General features: G+C 34.9%; 1 long non-coding RNA gene across 1 annotated transcript in view; it reads left to right on the top strand.

Moving 5' to 3' along the window:
* Positions 1 to 3,209: 3,209 nt before the first annotated feature.
* Positions 3,210 to 15,821, top strand: part of LOC133265216 (uncharacterized) — a 247,094-nt gene continuing 234,482 nt past the window's right edge. The window contains exon 1 of the long non-coding RNA XR_009741896.1: positions 3,210 to 3,347. This is a non-coding gene — a long non-coding RNA (uncharacterized LOC133265216). The remainder of the gene's footprint in view (positions 3,348 to 15,821) is intronic.

The following is a 15,821-nucleotide window of genomic DNA, read 5'->3' as shown; positions in this document are numbered from 1 at the left end:
TCGGCTTTCCTCAGATAATACCAATTCAGATGAGCAGAAAGTCTGTGCCAGTGCTTAACAAGTTTGAGATTCTCCAGAAATGTGGAGGATGCACTGTCCTTATTTTGATGACTGGGTTTTTTATTACATAAGGAAAAGAAATAAATGCAATAAAAGTTATTTTAAAGCAGTTAAATATTAGAAAATAGTTGTACCCAAACAAGTCTTCTCAGATACGTTTGCAATCAGCTGGCACATTTTGCATGATGACTACATATATGTCAATCTAAATCCTGCACTCTGATTAGCTTCACCCTAGTGAGGGGAAGGGCTTATAGCCATAACCCCAGGCACTGGGTTTGGCTTTTCTTGTCCTGATTGGAGGCACCTGTGCAGGAAGTGCCTGCTATTCCTAATATTGGTTGAACTGGAGGGAGAATTGCAGTAGGAATTTTGCTTGTGGAAGTAGGTATTTTAATACATTTTTATTTTCTTTAAGCATATGGTAGAAGAGGAGCAAAGAAATGCCTCTTTTTTCTTGTAGGATAACAATGTGCAGTATATATACTATCTGTCAGCTTTAGAGGTCAAGCATTTAAGTCTGAAAGTGTTGTTCCCTGTGGGAAAATATGCTTGGTAGTGTATGTAGGTGGAAATGATTTGTTAAGGCTGGAATGTGGTCACAGTGGTATAAATCAAAGATAACCTGGTAGACCATAAGCACCTTTTTTGTAACTGTTGAGTGTATTTTTAATTTAACACTGGTCTGCTGTGAATAGTCAACTGAATTGTCTGTTTGGGTTTTCCCAAAGGTAATGGGAGGAAATGTGGGATTGAATGTTTCTTTATTTAGGAAAATAAGCTTGTTTCTCCACAACAAATCTGTATCAGCTTTTAGGGAAAACAAACTGTATTTTTATCATGTCATTTTCATGTTTTCAACTCACCGCTAGATTCTTGGGTGCAATTGCACCATCTCAGAATTTGTTTCGTAGCTAGTGTTGTATACAAATTGGGGGTTAAATGAGAACACTCTTTTTGCTTAGTAATGGAGGAACAAATTACGCAAGCATCATTTCAACCCAGTTTTCTTTGTGATTCTTGATGAGTTTTGCTGCAACACAGGCACTCATTGTTCATAAATGACTTCATGACTGAAGGCTCTTCTTGGGGTGAGGTCAGTTTGCAGCAGGTTTTAGCAAATTGTAGTTAATGTCAAGTAAAATCAAATTTACACCTTGAAAACCAGGCAGATGTGCAGTTGTTTTCAAATGTCTATGACTCATCTTGATTCTCTATTTAAATGCTGAAACACTTTTTCAAACAACTTCTGTAAACAAAATTCATTTTAACAAAATGGCCTTTCTTTTAATTGGTTTTAAAATAAATCTGTTTATGTGGGGGATTTTGTGTGTGAAATGGCTTTTAAATAAGATATGGTTTATGGATTTCATAAAATGTGTTTTGTTTTTACTTTTACAAGGCAAAAGGTTTTATTCATCAATGGAAGAATACTACTTGGCTGATAAAGAACAGTTTCTCATTAGAGATAGGGCTTATAATTTAATGTGCGTAGGAAGTGATAAGCAATAGCTCCACTTCTCCAGTAATAACGACAGTTGTAATATACTGTGTATAAGAGAGGATTCTTCTTTTTACCCAAATCCAGAAGCATAGCAAATCTTTGCTAATTTTCTATGGCTAACCCTAAATCAGCTGAGCTGTAAAACTGTACATACAAAACTTAAAGTGCTTGTCTGCTTGTATTGATTTGCCTGACAGAAACCCTTCCTATGTTATTAATTCTAATGCAGAATAAGGGAGGGGAAAATATGATTACCACATGGTAGTGGTACAAAGAAATTCCTCCATAGAAGAGAATCATAGTCAGGGTTGCTGTTATTTTATTGCTGTTCCCAATTATTTGACTGTTTCACAGCAGTCAAAAATTAGATACTAATCAGAAAAAAAAAATATGTTAATTAGAAAAATTAATTCACCAATGGCCAAATCTTCTGGAAAGAGCAATAAATAGCTGTTTACTTACAAGCTGAACGTTTCGGGAAATCTGGCTTTCTGAAAACGCCAGAGACCTGAAAAGAAGGAAAAGTGGAATAACTGGTATTTCTTGACAAATCTGAGTGAGAGCTCATTTGGCCAATTCATACTAGCTTTTTCATCAAGATAATTAAAGAACTTAAAATTCCCATGAAGTTTCTGGAATGCAGAGTGATTCATAAAGAGAAAAAGAGATGAGTTAACAAGTTTTGTTAGTGTGTGTTGCAGGTGCTAGTACCTGTTTTCAAAACAGTGTAGAAAGCCTTACATCATACTTGGCTAGCTGAAATTCCAGGTACCATAGATGATAACCAAAAGATAATTACAGCATCCTTAAAATGCTGTAACCCCAGACCTTTATTTTGGGGTTTTGTTTTTTTTTATTTTATTTTTCTCATTTCCCTTCCTTAGATATTAATGTGTTTAGTAAAATTAGCACTGGTTCTGCTCTTTATATAAAAATTTCCACAGTGAGATTTTTCACAAGGTCTGTCAATAGTTCTACTGGGAAGGTAAAGATTTGCAGAAGAAGCAACTTCATATGGTCATAGTGGGATTTTGGCATCTTCTAAAATATTCATAGATGGTGCATATGCAACTCCTTTAAAAAGACTATAAATCTATTTGTACCTTTCATTCCTTCAGCCTCTAGGTTTAATCACAATTTTTGCTTTTGCACAAAAATCACATTATTTTTGAATGAACTTTTGAGAGTTTTCTTTTTCCTTTTCAGCTTTGCTACTGCTTACTACTGTCTCTATTTCTTTCACTGTTGTTGGCTGGAAGGCTCTTCTGATGCCTCCCCTTCTTTATACAAACTGATTTCTTCTGTTCATTGAAATCCTTCTTTTAAGTTCAGCTCTGCAGCCTCATCTGGTTTAACTAGTTTCCATAAATTTTCACTTTTTCATGTATATTGTCATGGAACTTGTTGCAATGTTGTTTTGGTTTTTTTTTATTATTGGTAGATCTGCATTTACTTTGTGACTTCTAAGCTTACTTCAGTATTTTAAGTAATCCTATAAAAATCTTATCTTTGTGTTGTATTCAAGCTGAAAATTTGGACCTCCTTCCGCAAACCTCCCCTCAAAATTACAGCATCTTAGATCAAAGGCTTCTGGATAGCCTTAACAGCATTATTTGACTTTTTTTCCCCCGCTTTCCTCTAATCCTTAGGGTTGTCTACTGAAGTGCAGACAGTTGTCTTTGCTGCAAGCCAGTTGGGTGAACGCCAGTTCTTGTTCAAAAGCCATGTGGCAGAGTTACTGTGACTATAAGCTGAAGCTGCTGTGTCCCGCCTCTTGGTTCAGGTAAGGCAGATGTGTCTCTGCTAATTTAGTTCTCTGCCTTTTTTTGAGATACAAAGAATTTGAATTGTGTTTGAAGGTGAACTTCTCCAGGACTAATACTATACAATGTGTAAATGAAGTACTGTACACATAACTGAGCATTTTCGGACTGCTGTCAAATTCTCATTCAGGACTTATAAGGTGTTTTTCTGTTTCATTTGAGTATTATCTTTTGGAAATTATGCTTTATTATTTTTATAAAAGAGATAGTTTCCTGGAATATTATGTATAATTTAAAAAAAAAAAATTGCTAAATAATGCTTTCAGTTTTGCTGACAAAGTACTGGGTTTAATGCTTGGTTCCTTCAGAAGAATGTGTTTACACAGTGGGTTCAGTCCTGAATGAATGGAGAGTTTTAGACTTTGATTTCATGGACAGAACTTCTCTGTCACTATGGTCCAAAGACAGATTTTGGGTTTTTTTCCCATTATTAGAAGCAGCAGAGCTGTAAGTCTTCTGGCAATGACAAGTTTAGTTTCCTGCTTATGAAGTCTGATGCAATACTACGGTGCCTTAAGTTAGAAATACAAGGTATGAAGGGTTTATGTGGAGAGAAAATAATCAGTGAAAAACATAACTTGTTGAATTGAAAAGACCTATTTCTGGATTTATACTTAGTTTGTATTTGTTATATTTTAATTTACATTCATGAGAATACATTAAGATGTACATCAATGTTCAAGTAGGGCTCCAAAGTAAGATAAGTTTGGAAACCAAATTGATTTGTATATGTTTAGAAACTTTTGGTCATGTCACAGAATTCTTTCCTTTGGACCTTGAAATTTGTGTTTCCAATTACTGTATGAGAAACTATAAATTACAGCTATACAAAAATAAATTATCACTATGTGGAGGTGAGAGGAGTAATATTGACACATAAATAGACAACATCAGATTTTATTAAGAAGTTAGCAACAGTAGGGGGAAAACTCACTGAATTAAAGATAAAAATCTGTCTGTGGAACTTATTCTTACCTCAAATACATTAATCTTTTGAGACATCTAGCTTTCTAGTTTTGGTAACACAGTTTTCTTTCAAGTACTGATGACATCCAAATCTAGATTGTGAATGGAGCCAGTCTGTTAAGGGAAATACCACTGCTCAATTATGGTATGATAATGTATTAATAAATAAGGTATTAAATAGTTTGCACTCACCTCTCATGTAGGTCAGATAAGGAAGACCTTTTGCTCATGTTATTTAGATAAGGAGAGGAAAGAAAAAGAACCAAAACCTGTTAAATCAGAATTACTTGCTCCTGTTCAGCCATTAGGAAATGCAGCTGCGACAGGAGGTGCATTTAAACTGTCTGGCTGCACTAACCTTAGAGCAGAAACATTCTGACTTTAATGTATGAAGACACAGCCCTTAGTAACTGCTATTAAATACTCCTTTGAAAAATAGTATTTGAAAAAATATCAGGACCATCTCTTGTGACCATTTGCACACCTATGAAATAAAGATGAGGTATAATGTCTTCTTGTACTCCAGAAGTCTGATGAACTGCAGTTCACAAAGTTGTCAACTTTATGTTATTAATTGCAAGTGTCAATATTTAGTCTCATCTGATACACCTTTTGAATTTTGAGAGGATTTAGTATCCTCAGTTCAATAAAGTTATTAAAAGTAAACATGTCCATCCATTTCTGTGACTTGCAACGTGGATTGCACTAATCAGCTGTGTAGCTCTGTCGATGTAGATTAGTTCTGGTCATGTACCTCATAGGAGAGCACAACTAATTTCAGTGTGTCATGGATACAGTGCATGGAATCTGTCCTGGCACTGGTCCTTAATGTTTATTTTTAAAATACCAGAATCTTCAGCAGATGTTCTGAATGATGAAACAAATCTAAACCAAATGAAATTACAAGATGAAATGATTAAGACTGCCTTTGAAATAGTGCATTTTCACTCTTTAGCTTTATCTTTAAAGAACAGATTAAGATTATTTTATGTACTGTAAAGTATATACATTTTAAGTTAAAGAAGTGAGAATAAAACAGCTTATAAATGGAGTTACCCTTTTAGTAGAACAATAAAGAGACACAAAGGAAAAATTAACTAGAAGAAAACAATCTCCTACATAAAAGGCAATTTCCTGTACTTTTGCTGTTCCAAAATCAAATACTTTCAAGAAATGAGCACAAAAAGAAGTATCTAGTAGGTAGATGTTCATCTTCACTGATAATTAGTTTTTAATTTGAAATGGTATCTTAAATTTTCATCATAATGATTCATCTTGTGCAAGCTTATGAAGATGGTGGAAAGTATTGACATGATAAAGCTAAAATTGTTTCTTCTTATTGAAGAAAGATATATAAATATACGGCTAAGGTACTTGCAGGTCTTTAAGTTCATAGAGATTGGTGAATGATGATTTCCTTTGAAAAAGAGACCAGTTTTAAGTCCTTGAAATTTTCTTCTGAAACTGAATCTGTGTAAGTGGAGTCATATCAACACAAAATTTCATTATGCCACTACTGCATTAAAAATCACATTATATGATCATTATCAGTAGTAGTAAGAATGGCTTGGCAAAAAATTTTACTCTGACATTGCAGAATTCTGTCAGTTTGAACTGTCTTGCAGATTTGTTGATTTCCTGCCCTGCTTCTGGCTCCAGAAAGCTAAAAATGATGTTTGGTTATTTGTTGTTAGAAATAATTATAGTTATTAGCTATTTCTATATCATATGTCAGGTTTTGGTTTTAAAGTTTACATGAGTTAATGGATGAAAACATTAAAAACAGTGATGTGGTAATGCCAGAAAAGTGTAACAAAGAGTTCAAAATATGTTTGCAGGAAAAATCCTAAAAAAAACAAACCAAATTGTATTCCCTTCATCTCTTTCATGCTGTCCAAGCAAAAGGCAAGAGGACAGGACAAAGCAAATGGTTACACTGAAGAATTTTCATGCTGCAACCCCATTTTTCCATAATTAATCTCCTGTTCTGTCATGATGCAGAAATAATGAAGAAAAGAGAATTAGTAATTCAGAAGACTGCAGAGATGTAAAGCAGTAGAAGTAGCTTGAAAAAATGTTTCACCCATAATTTAACGGGGTTCATAATTTGAGTTTTATAAGTATGGTAGCAAGTTAGTTGATATAGTTAAGTTATGATGCACTTACATGCTTAAACAGCGTACAGTAAAGTGCTCATTGTATTTGAGTATTTAGGATGCTTGGCTGGACATGGGGTGGGCAGGGGGAATAAATCTTGATTCAGATTTGTGGCTGTAACGCTTGTGCAGACATCCTGAATTATCATAAATAAATGTGGATTTTTAATCACATGAATTCACTGCCAAGCATTTCCAAACAGTGTGGTTTTGGTTGTATATGCTCGCAGAAGCTCAGACTTGGAGTAGTTGATGCCATTTTGGCAATATTTGTCAAGGGGCTTTCATAAGATACAAAGATGTTTAAAAATGGGCAGCTTCAAATAACTTTTAATGGGGAAAAAAATGTGAACAGAAGTTGAATAAATGATATTGTAAGGAAACAATTTGTGTGTGCTCGTATATATACATATATATATAATTGCTAAATAGCCTCTTGTGATTAAATTGTAAGCAGGATAATCTCCAAAAATTGTAATGCTAAAGAAATTACTAATATAGACAATATAACCTGAAAATTTTATTCACTCAGAACAGTATGTGATTATTCACCATCTACTTTTGATTCATTAGAAAGTCACTCAAAAAAGCCAGGTCTGTGCTATCAGTGTTTTAGGTAGACAGGCATAAACACTGACCTCTAGTAGTAGCCACAAGGCCTTTTGCTGTACCAAGTTTTGTAACACAAAAAAACTAATAGCTCTTAATCAAAAAGCAAAGTATTTGAATTATTTCCAAGAGATTTCTAAATAATGTGGGTTCTTTTTGTTTGGTTGGTTTTGGTTTGTTTGTGTTTTTTTTTTAAATATTTCTATGAAAGGATGTGGTTTTGACTCCTGTGTTTGAAAGGAAGTGAAGTATTTGCCTCTTTATTTTGAAATGTTCATAATGGTCAAGGGCTTGTAGTGTTAATAGGAATATTTCCAGTTGATTAAAAAAAAAACCTATCTAATGTTAAATCTTAGGGTTTATAGCAAGACTGTGTCACTTTGGATGAAAGAAAGTTGTCTGCTTTTATAAATTTCTGCATGATTAAATATGGCTTATCTATAGCATGTCCAGGTTTATGTGTATATAAATACACATTTGTATAAAAATAGTACATTTTTCACATTTCTTGCTTCTTCAAGAAATATCCGTCACTTTTCATCTTTGCTGTTATACTGCAGAAATTTGCATAGGCTTCCTACTAATAAAACAATCAGTTGAAACCTTTCATATTCTCTAGAATTAATCTAATTCCTTCTGCAAGCAATATATCTTGGATCTCTGCAGCAGTCTATGGATTCTTATGTCGTACAAAAGGAGTCCATTTTTTGTTTTCAATCTGCAGCATGCTAATTTCCCTGCTTGTTCTGGCTTATGTTGTAAGATAAAATGACTTATAGCTCTCAAATTACCTTCTTGCACATAATTTGAGCACTTTATCATCAGAGTTTTTACGCTTGAAAATATGTGTGTGTGCTGGTGAGTGATATTTGTTTCCGTAATAAGAGCAGAAGAGAATTAAATTACTACTGCTATTCAGAAGGAAATATTTTGATTGTTGGGTTCTTATCATCAAAGGTCTGTCACTTAGGCCTGTACCAGAATTCATGAGATGTTTAAATCTCTGGCTCTGGGCATGCATTCAGCCACAGACAGCCAGAAGCGCCAGAACTGGCTTTGTGGTTCTGTTTTGTTTTTCTTTATGGTTGTGCTATGGTCATGTGTATCCCCTGAACTCCTCATCTTTCTGACTGCTTCGCAGATGATGTATAGTTGTAACATGTCATCAGTGTGCCGTGAGAACCTATTATACTGCAATATATCATTAAAGACCCTTCTTTCAAGACAGGATACTAATATATATCATTAAAATGATGGCCGGTAGGAACATGCATCTCAGAGAGGGAATTTTAGAATTTTATATGGGGGAAAAAAGTTCTTAAAAAAAAGCAAATAAAAATATAGGTGAGTTGTGGGGGGAGGGAGGAAGAATACAGTAATAGGTAGGAGTTGTAATATCAGTAATATTAAAAATAAGTATTATTTGTAATATATATCTAGAAATAGTTTCTAGGTCATAAAATCAAGCTCGTGCACAGCAGAAAATGTTTATAACTGAGATTTTTATACATAAGACCTACTGTGCTGTGCTATAACTCACTGAGTTATGACTGGTATAGCCAGACTGTGCAGAAAGAAGTCTTAGAACCATTTTGAAATTAAAGGGGGCTGTAGATATTTTCATAATCTAAATTAGAATACAAAATTCACAGTATGAATCTGCCTGCAATGCTGTGCTAAAGCTGTATAACTTCCCCAATGCCTCAGAAAGAATCATTTAAAGTGATGGTGAACTTGAGGAGCTGAGTACTGAGAGGAAACTGTGGCTTCTTTTCAAACATGGACTCTATAACCAACTGTGCATACAAATACAATTCCCATTGAAGTTGCCAGAAATTAAGTTATCCAAGAAACAGAGTTTGACTCAGAATGTTTTACATACAGATATATATATATAAAACCTCATATATGTAATGACCTTGTTATTACAAGTCTTTGTGAGATTATCATGTTAGAGAGGATTTTTCAAATACATACATATGAACATCTTTCTAATGCAAATACATTTCTTAATTTGAAACAAAAATGTATTGATCCTCAAAAATAATAAAAACAAGGACTACACATCTGTGTAATAAAGATCTGGAATGGGATGCTTTATCTCTTTCCATATCAGAGATGGCATGCTGATGTGGCTGCTGAAAGCTGCTTGTCCTTTCCTGTTCCTCAGTACAGCACGTAGGAAGCTTTTTCCACTGCAAGAGCAATGTTTACCTGCAAGCCAAATGGTTCAAAAACAAGACTGCAACTCCATAACACTAATAGCTATCCGTAGGTACTTCGAGAGTTTTATATCTACTGAAACATTAAGGCTCATCACTTTTATACTATCTCTATTAGAATTAGATATTGGTAGATATCTTGCATAATTAGTATTCTGTGATTCTAAAGTGCATAATGCAGACATTACAGAACAGTATTTTGTCTGTTTCTGTACATGCTTCCATTATAATGATGGTATTAATTAATGGCACATTTTTTTTGTATGTTCCAATCTGTAGCTTGTGCAGTAATATTTATACCAAAAATGATTTTAATAGTTTTTGAAAAGATTATTTCAGTAAGAATAATTTGCTAAAATGTGATGTTGCCTGTGCCATTTTCACTTCATTCACTGATTGCAGTGCCTCAGACAAAATTAAACAATTAATTTTGTCTAGCAAACCCTCTTCCTTAGGGACATGTATGTTCTGAAATAAATAAAAGGCGAGGTGAAGAGTTAGACGATGAAATACAGTGATTGTAGATAAGGTGCTACTTACATACACTTCTTAACGAGGTGACGCAAGCTACTGTGTCAGCTCATGAGAGTCTGTAAACTAAAGTGTCTCTCAGAATGCACCGTTCCTACCAAATGCATTTTGAATGTCTGTAAAATAATTGTACATTTTTCATACTGAAGTTGTAAGAATGCATTTCGAAATGAGGAAGGATATCTTTCAATTCCCGCAAAAAAAGAGCATTGTAGCAAGTTTCTGTCAAGTATTTTGAAACTAAATGAAAAAAGTTAGTTACTTCTGGTGGGAGTACGGACGAGTTAGTAGAACAGTATTCCATTCTTGCACTCACCTGGATTATTTGATGTTTTGTTTATCACCAGCACCATTATCATTATTTTTTCACATTGGCTCTTTCTCTGAGATACAGAAAAAGATGTGTTCAGATTTTACTCATGTTTACATTACTAACTTCATACGTGCTTCTAAACATCACCTGTCAGAATAAGTATTTAATTTTCTCTTGTCTCCATTGGTAACATTATTTATAGTAAACTAATTCAACTTGTGTTATTTAATTCACTTTATAGTCATGACTTAGTTTCACTCCTCCTTTCTTAACATTAGAAGGGGTTTGTCTAGAAAAAGGTGGCACATTTTCAGTTAAAATAGTCTAAATCTATGAAATTAAGCAGAAATGATCAATAAACATCCACCCCACACAAAGAAAAGGCAAGCCCAAATATATTTAGGGTAAACCAGAAACAAAATAAGCAGTGCCCCTGAATTCCGTGAAAATAGACTTTGCACTTGGATAGCTGTAGGTCTATACCAGCAGAGACAGATTAATTTCAGTTGCATTACTCTTCGCCATCACAGTGCCTTTAAGAGGGGAAAGATTCTTGGGAAACATCAGCAGTGTACTGCCTACGTAAGGTTAGGTTCTCCTGACAAGTTTTGGATTCCAAATGCTTCTGCTTTTTTCCTAATTGAGCAATCACCTTATTTGATTAAAAAGGAAAGCTACTGCTACTAAAAACGTTGTCCTAAGAAGTTTGTTCTTGTCTTAGTGTAACCTATGAAATGACTTGCCAGACATGTTTCTTAAAAGGCATACTAAATAAGGAGCTTAAAGATAAATGACAAAAATTATCTTGGGATTATTCTTCCTATGAATGAACACAAGGTAAGCTGTTGCTGTGAAATAATGGTACAGATTGCAAGGTTACAATAGGACTAAAGCTTACACAGTCATTGATCTTGTCGAATTGATAGCGCTTAATTTACTAATGGGTCAGAATGTGGCCTCTTAAAAGTTGTGGGTGAACTCCACAATTGAGTGATAGTATGTTAAATTAAAACAAAAAAAAACAACAAACACTTCAAGAGAAAACCTTGAGGATTTGTAAGCCTAAAATTTGTCATGTAGATTTAATAAAGACCATACCCCTGAGTACTTGTCAGGCGTGGAAGTGTTAAAAACTCAATATAATCTCAAGAGTACTCAAGGAGCCTCAACAATTAGATAGTATAAATAATTTTGGGACAGGACAGGATCCTTTCCTTACTGCTGTCTAACATATTACATATGTTGAGTTGCATCTTCTTTTTTTTTTTTTTTGTGAAATAATAATAGTGTGTTGCTTTTGAAAGTCACTGATAGTGGCAAAGATAAATACTGTTCAAAAAGAACACTAGTTGAAGACTATTCTAACATTCCACTCGAGTATCTCATATGTAAGTCTGACTTGCCTACTTCAGATTAGGGACTTAAACTTGGGTATTTCCCAGGTGGGGTTCACAAACACTTGATTATTACCTTCAGTTGTTTGTGTAGCTGATGTTCACAGGTCCGATTAACAGCTGGGTTTAATACGCATGGAACTAGCAACAGAAAAGAACAGAAAACATAATGAATGAAATCAGTAATGATATTTGTCACTTCACTGCTCTTGGACTTGAAATGCAAGTGTTCTATGTGTTTATGGCTATATGTTTTTAAATTATGACACATTAAGCATCTTCACAGAATTTTGCAGCACCTACTCACCAATAAAAAGCATGCGGTCTGTGTGCTTCACAGGCACAAGAGTTTCAAAGAAGCATAAAACTGCAATAGCTGAACAGCTGGCAGTCATCTAAGTATGCCTGTAACCTTAGCATCAGTTTAGGGATTTTTTTTTATCATTTTCTGTGTTGCTTGCCATCTGGATTAAAACTGATATTAAATATTTGGATGTAGTCTCAAATATTCTTACATTTTTGAAACATCATATTACGTGACCCTGCTACACTTTTGGGTAAATGCTGCACTTATGTTCAGATGCTCTCATTAACACTGCCTATTGCAAACGGAGCGAATGCTTGGTCTTTTGTCTGCTGACTTTATGAATGTTTGTCGCTTTAGAATTTGGACTCCAGTCAGTACTAAGGAAAAGGCTCTTCTTTGAATTGGGCTTTTGTTTAATTTGTGATGTAAAAGCTTAACATGTCCTTGAGTTTAATATTTCTGTGGAACGTCATGAAGTCTATTCGGTAGAGGAGGTTTTATGAGTTCTGTCTCCTTAGGAGCCAAAAGGTTTGTCGAATTACTCTGTCCGGCAACTCAGCAGAAGATACTTATCTGTTGACCCATACGTAGTGAGAGCAACAGGAGAAATGTTTATAAGATCAAGCAATTTCTTGCCTCTTGAATAAAACATATCTTATTGATCTGAGAACAGAAATAGTGTGATAAGACAAAGCTTTTCTGTTTTGTTTGTTTTTGGAAGTCCTCAAGAGAAATCCCCCAGTGTGCATCCCGGGGATGCCCCAATTGGGATTTTCTTTATATGAATTTCTCAAGAGCTTTTTATAAATGTTTTTTGCCTCTGTTCTAGTTATGCCAGATAGGGTTTCTAATGCTTTCCCCTTATGCTTTGTAGGAATTTCCTCAGCCCTTGGTGTGGTTTAAATCTGTGATTTTTTTTTTTTTTTTTTTGGGGGGGGGGGGGGTTGTAGATTCTTTTAATATATTTTATTTTTTATTTCACACCTGCTTTTTTTAGGTATCTCCCTCTATATTTTTCTCTAATGTTTCCTCTTAATTCCCCCTTTTCAGTCAAGGAACTCTCACCTGATTTCTAGGAACTTTCTGTGGTATTTTTTAGGAATTCTAGAAAAAATGGTACAGATCCTCAGAAACTTGATCTTAATGAAGTTCATGAGTTTTTGTTTCCCTGTCCTTCAAAGAGACTGAGTATTCAAAAAAAGTATAATATTTTGCAAATTATAATGTACTGGTTTAAATGGCTTGTCACCTCTGCCTGTGTGACACACTGTTTATACCTTAACATGTTGTGTGTTTCTTTTATATTATGAGCTTGTCAGGACAGTAATAATTTCTGTGTGGTACTGAGTTCATAAGGTAGAATTCCTGCCTTTCTTGTCTCTTCGGTGCTATCATCATGATCATGTCTATAAAGGAGAGCAGTATGAGTGTAAAAGCCAGAGGGAAGAAAGTTGTGAATGTGTTATTTGAACAAGTAGCATTGTATGTTTGTAGCCAAAAAGCCTTCAGATTTAGTTAGTGTGACACAAAAGCACAGTAATAGGGATGAAATATTTATTAGGATGGGAAGAGGGTAAGAAGCAGGAAGAAACTTCCCTTTAAGTGTTCACTAGTTATCTGTTTAAAGTATTGGTTATTAATATAAGTAGTAGAATGTACTGAAAACTATTCTAACATTTATGTATATTAATTTTTCCCTTGCAATAGCAATGCAATGGAAGTTTGTAGCCACTTAAAATTAGGATATTAATGCTGTAAACACGATGAAACATGTGACATTGAAGTCACTTCACTTTTTAATTCAGTTAAGTGTCTGACAGAGTGGGACAGTGCTGGTGTTACCTAGCACTAGAGTCCATTAATAAAGATTTGCTTGTTCTTTTATTAATCAGTCATACAGATCACACTAGCATCATTAATTTATTCACTTGGTAAGCACTAAGCCACCTACATCTAAGCACTATTAATGAAGTGACTCTCTTGAGTCAGAAATCTGTGGCGGTGGGGAGTTATAAGGGTGAGGTTCCAAGGATACAGATAGAACTAATTGCACCTCCTACAAGTAAGAGTGAAAGGATTCTGAAAGCTTGTTATGCAGTGTGTTGGTGGAAAGGGATTTTGGAAGGAAGGGAAAAATCAAGGAGGGAATACTCTGTGCTATGCTGTGGAAATAATGTTAGTACAGTGATGTAAAAAATAAAATACATTAATTCTAATATAAGTGCCTCTCTGAACTCCTTCCTTGACCCCGTGTACACATCTTAAAATAATTTATGTGAGCTTGGTACTTTACACAGAACATAAACTGATAAACTAGGAGAATTGATCCTTTGGATAGCTCTGTGGGTGGTGGGATGGGGGAGTGATAAAAATTTCTTTACACAGCTTCATCCATATGCTTAGCACTCAAAGTGAAAGCTAAACTACTTAGTTTGTGTCCATATGCTAGCAGCCTATCATGGTGTAGAAGGCTTCCAAGTAGCGTGAATGTAGCTAGCCAGAAGATGCTTCTTTGACCTATACTGCTGTGACTGTTTCAGTTATGTGTTTCTTTACTTGCAGAGTAAATGTTTTCCTTTGCAGCAGATGAATGTTGGAATTTTGCTCCTTGAGTCCTGAGAGCTATTGATTGTGGGCTTTCAGTTACCAGCTTGCCTACAGGCCACAGTTGCTTCTTTCCCCACAGTTGCTTCTTTCCTCAGCACACATGTTGTGTGGAACTCATCCAGAATTCTCTATCAGTTGTACTTATAAAAATTGTGCTAAGTTTAAATATGAAAGAGAAACTAGGAGATTATTGCCTTAGTTTGAGATTCTTGTGTATTGTGGATAAAAATTTTCCTCAGTACCCTTGCTCAAATGCCAATATTGAGAAGACTCTGTACTGCACTGTTCAAACATCTCTTTTGCTCAGCACAGCAGGTGGCATTGTTGCTGAAAATAAAACTAGTGTAAGGAGAGTATCAAGAATCACAGATTGCATTTTCTTCAAGTAAAAAAAGAAAATAAAACTTTCCCACTAATATGACATCCTCACTGCATCCTAATGCTGTGACTGGGGCAGGGGGGTTGTGAAGGGGAAGCTTCTAATAGTGATGAAAATTAAAAAGAGAAATTGAAATGTTGTATCTGAATTTTTGCTGATGTACAAATAAGTAGGCTTTGGAACAGATCTAAAATGTTAAGTTCGGATGTTTTTTCAAATACTGCAACAGTAAACAGTATCAATTTAAGGATGAAGCAACAAGAACTCTGAAGCATAGGCACACAGGCCAGTGCCAGAAGAGACTTAGGAATGTTGTCTGGTCCAGCTCTCTGTTCAGAATAGAGCTGATGTAGACTGGGTTGCTCGGGGCTGTGCTCAGTGACGTTGTGATGTATCCAAGGAGGAAGAAGTATGAAAATGTTTAAAATGCTGTGCAAGTCTGTAGAGCTGTACAGTGTTTGCTGAACTGGTGTAAGAGGAGGCTGGCCATTACCAGTATTTCACCACTAACCTTGGCTGAGGTGCAAGGCGGGAATTAATGTTTCAGGAAGGGCAGGCAGCATTTCCATCTGTTGACCTCGCTTGACTACTTTAAGCCATATGTATTAAACATAACAGCAACTTCTAATAACTTGGGATTTCTAGAAGAATGCATAGCCCATTTCTAGACATTAGCTATGTTGAGCATCACAAAACTTCCTTGCAATATATTCTGCTAAAATTCTAGCTTTGACTATTATAGAGTACCAGGTGAGAAGAATATTAACTCTTGAATATGCATGGATCTACTCAAGTGTATTGGTAATTTCTTATCTCATGACTCTGTATTTTAATTTTACAGCCATCAGCTTAACCACCTTTTGCATATTTCAATTATGACAACAAAAGTGATAGTCAGTGAGTCCATGATGATGTCCAGAGAAAATCCAATCAAGGTGCAAACAAGGATT

The sequence above is a fragment of the Pezoporus flaviventris genome, unplaced genomic scaffold (assembly GCF_033815535.1).
Source record: "Pezoporus flaviventris isolate CSIRO_AGI_PZ_B2104156 unplaced genomic scaffold, CSIRO_AGI_Pfla_v1 ptg000005l, whole genome shotgun sequence".
Lineage (NCBI taxonomy): Eukaryota > Metazoa > Chordata > Aves > Psittaciformes > Psittacidae > Pezoporus > Pezoporus flaviventris.
The sequence above is the reverse complement of the archived record's forward strand: the minus strand, read 5'-3'. Positions and strand labels throughout refer to the sequence as shown.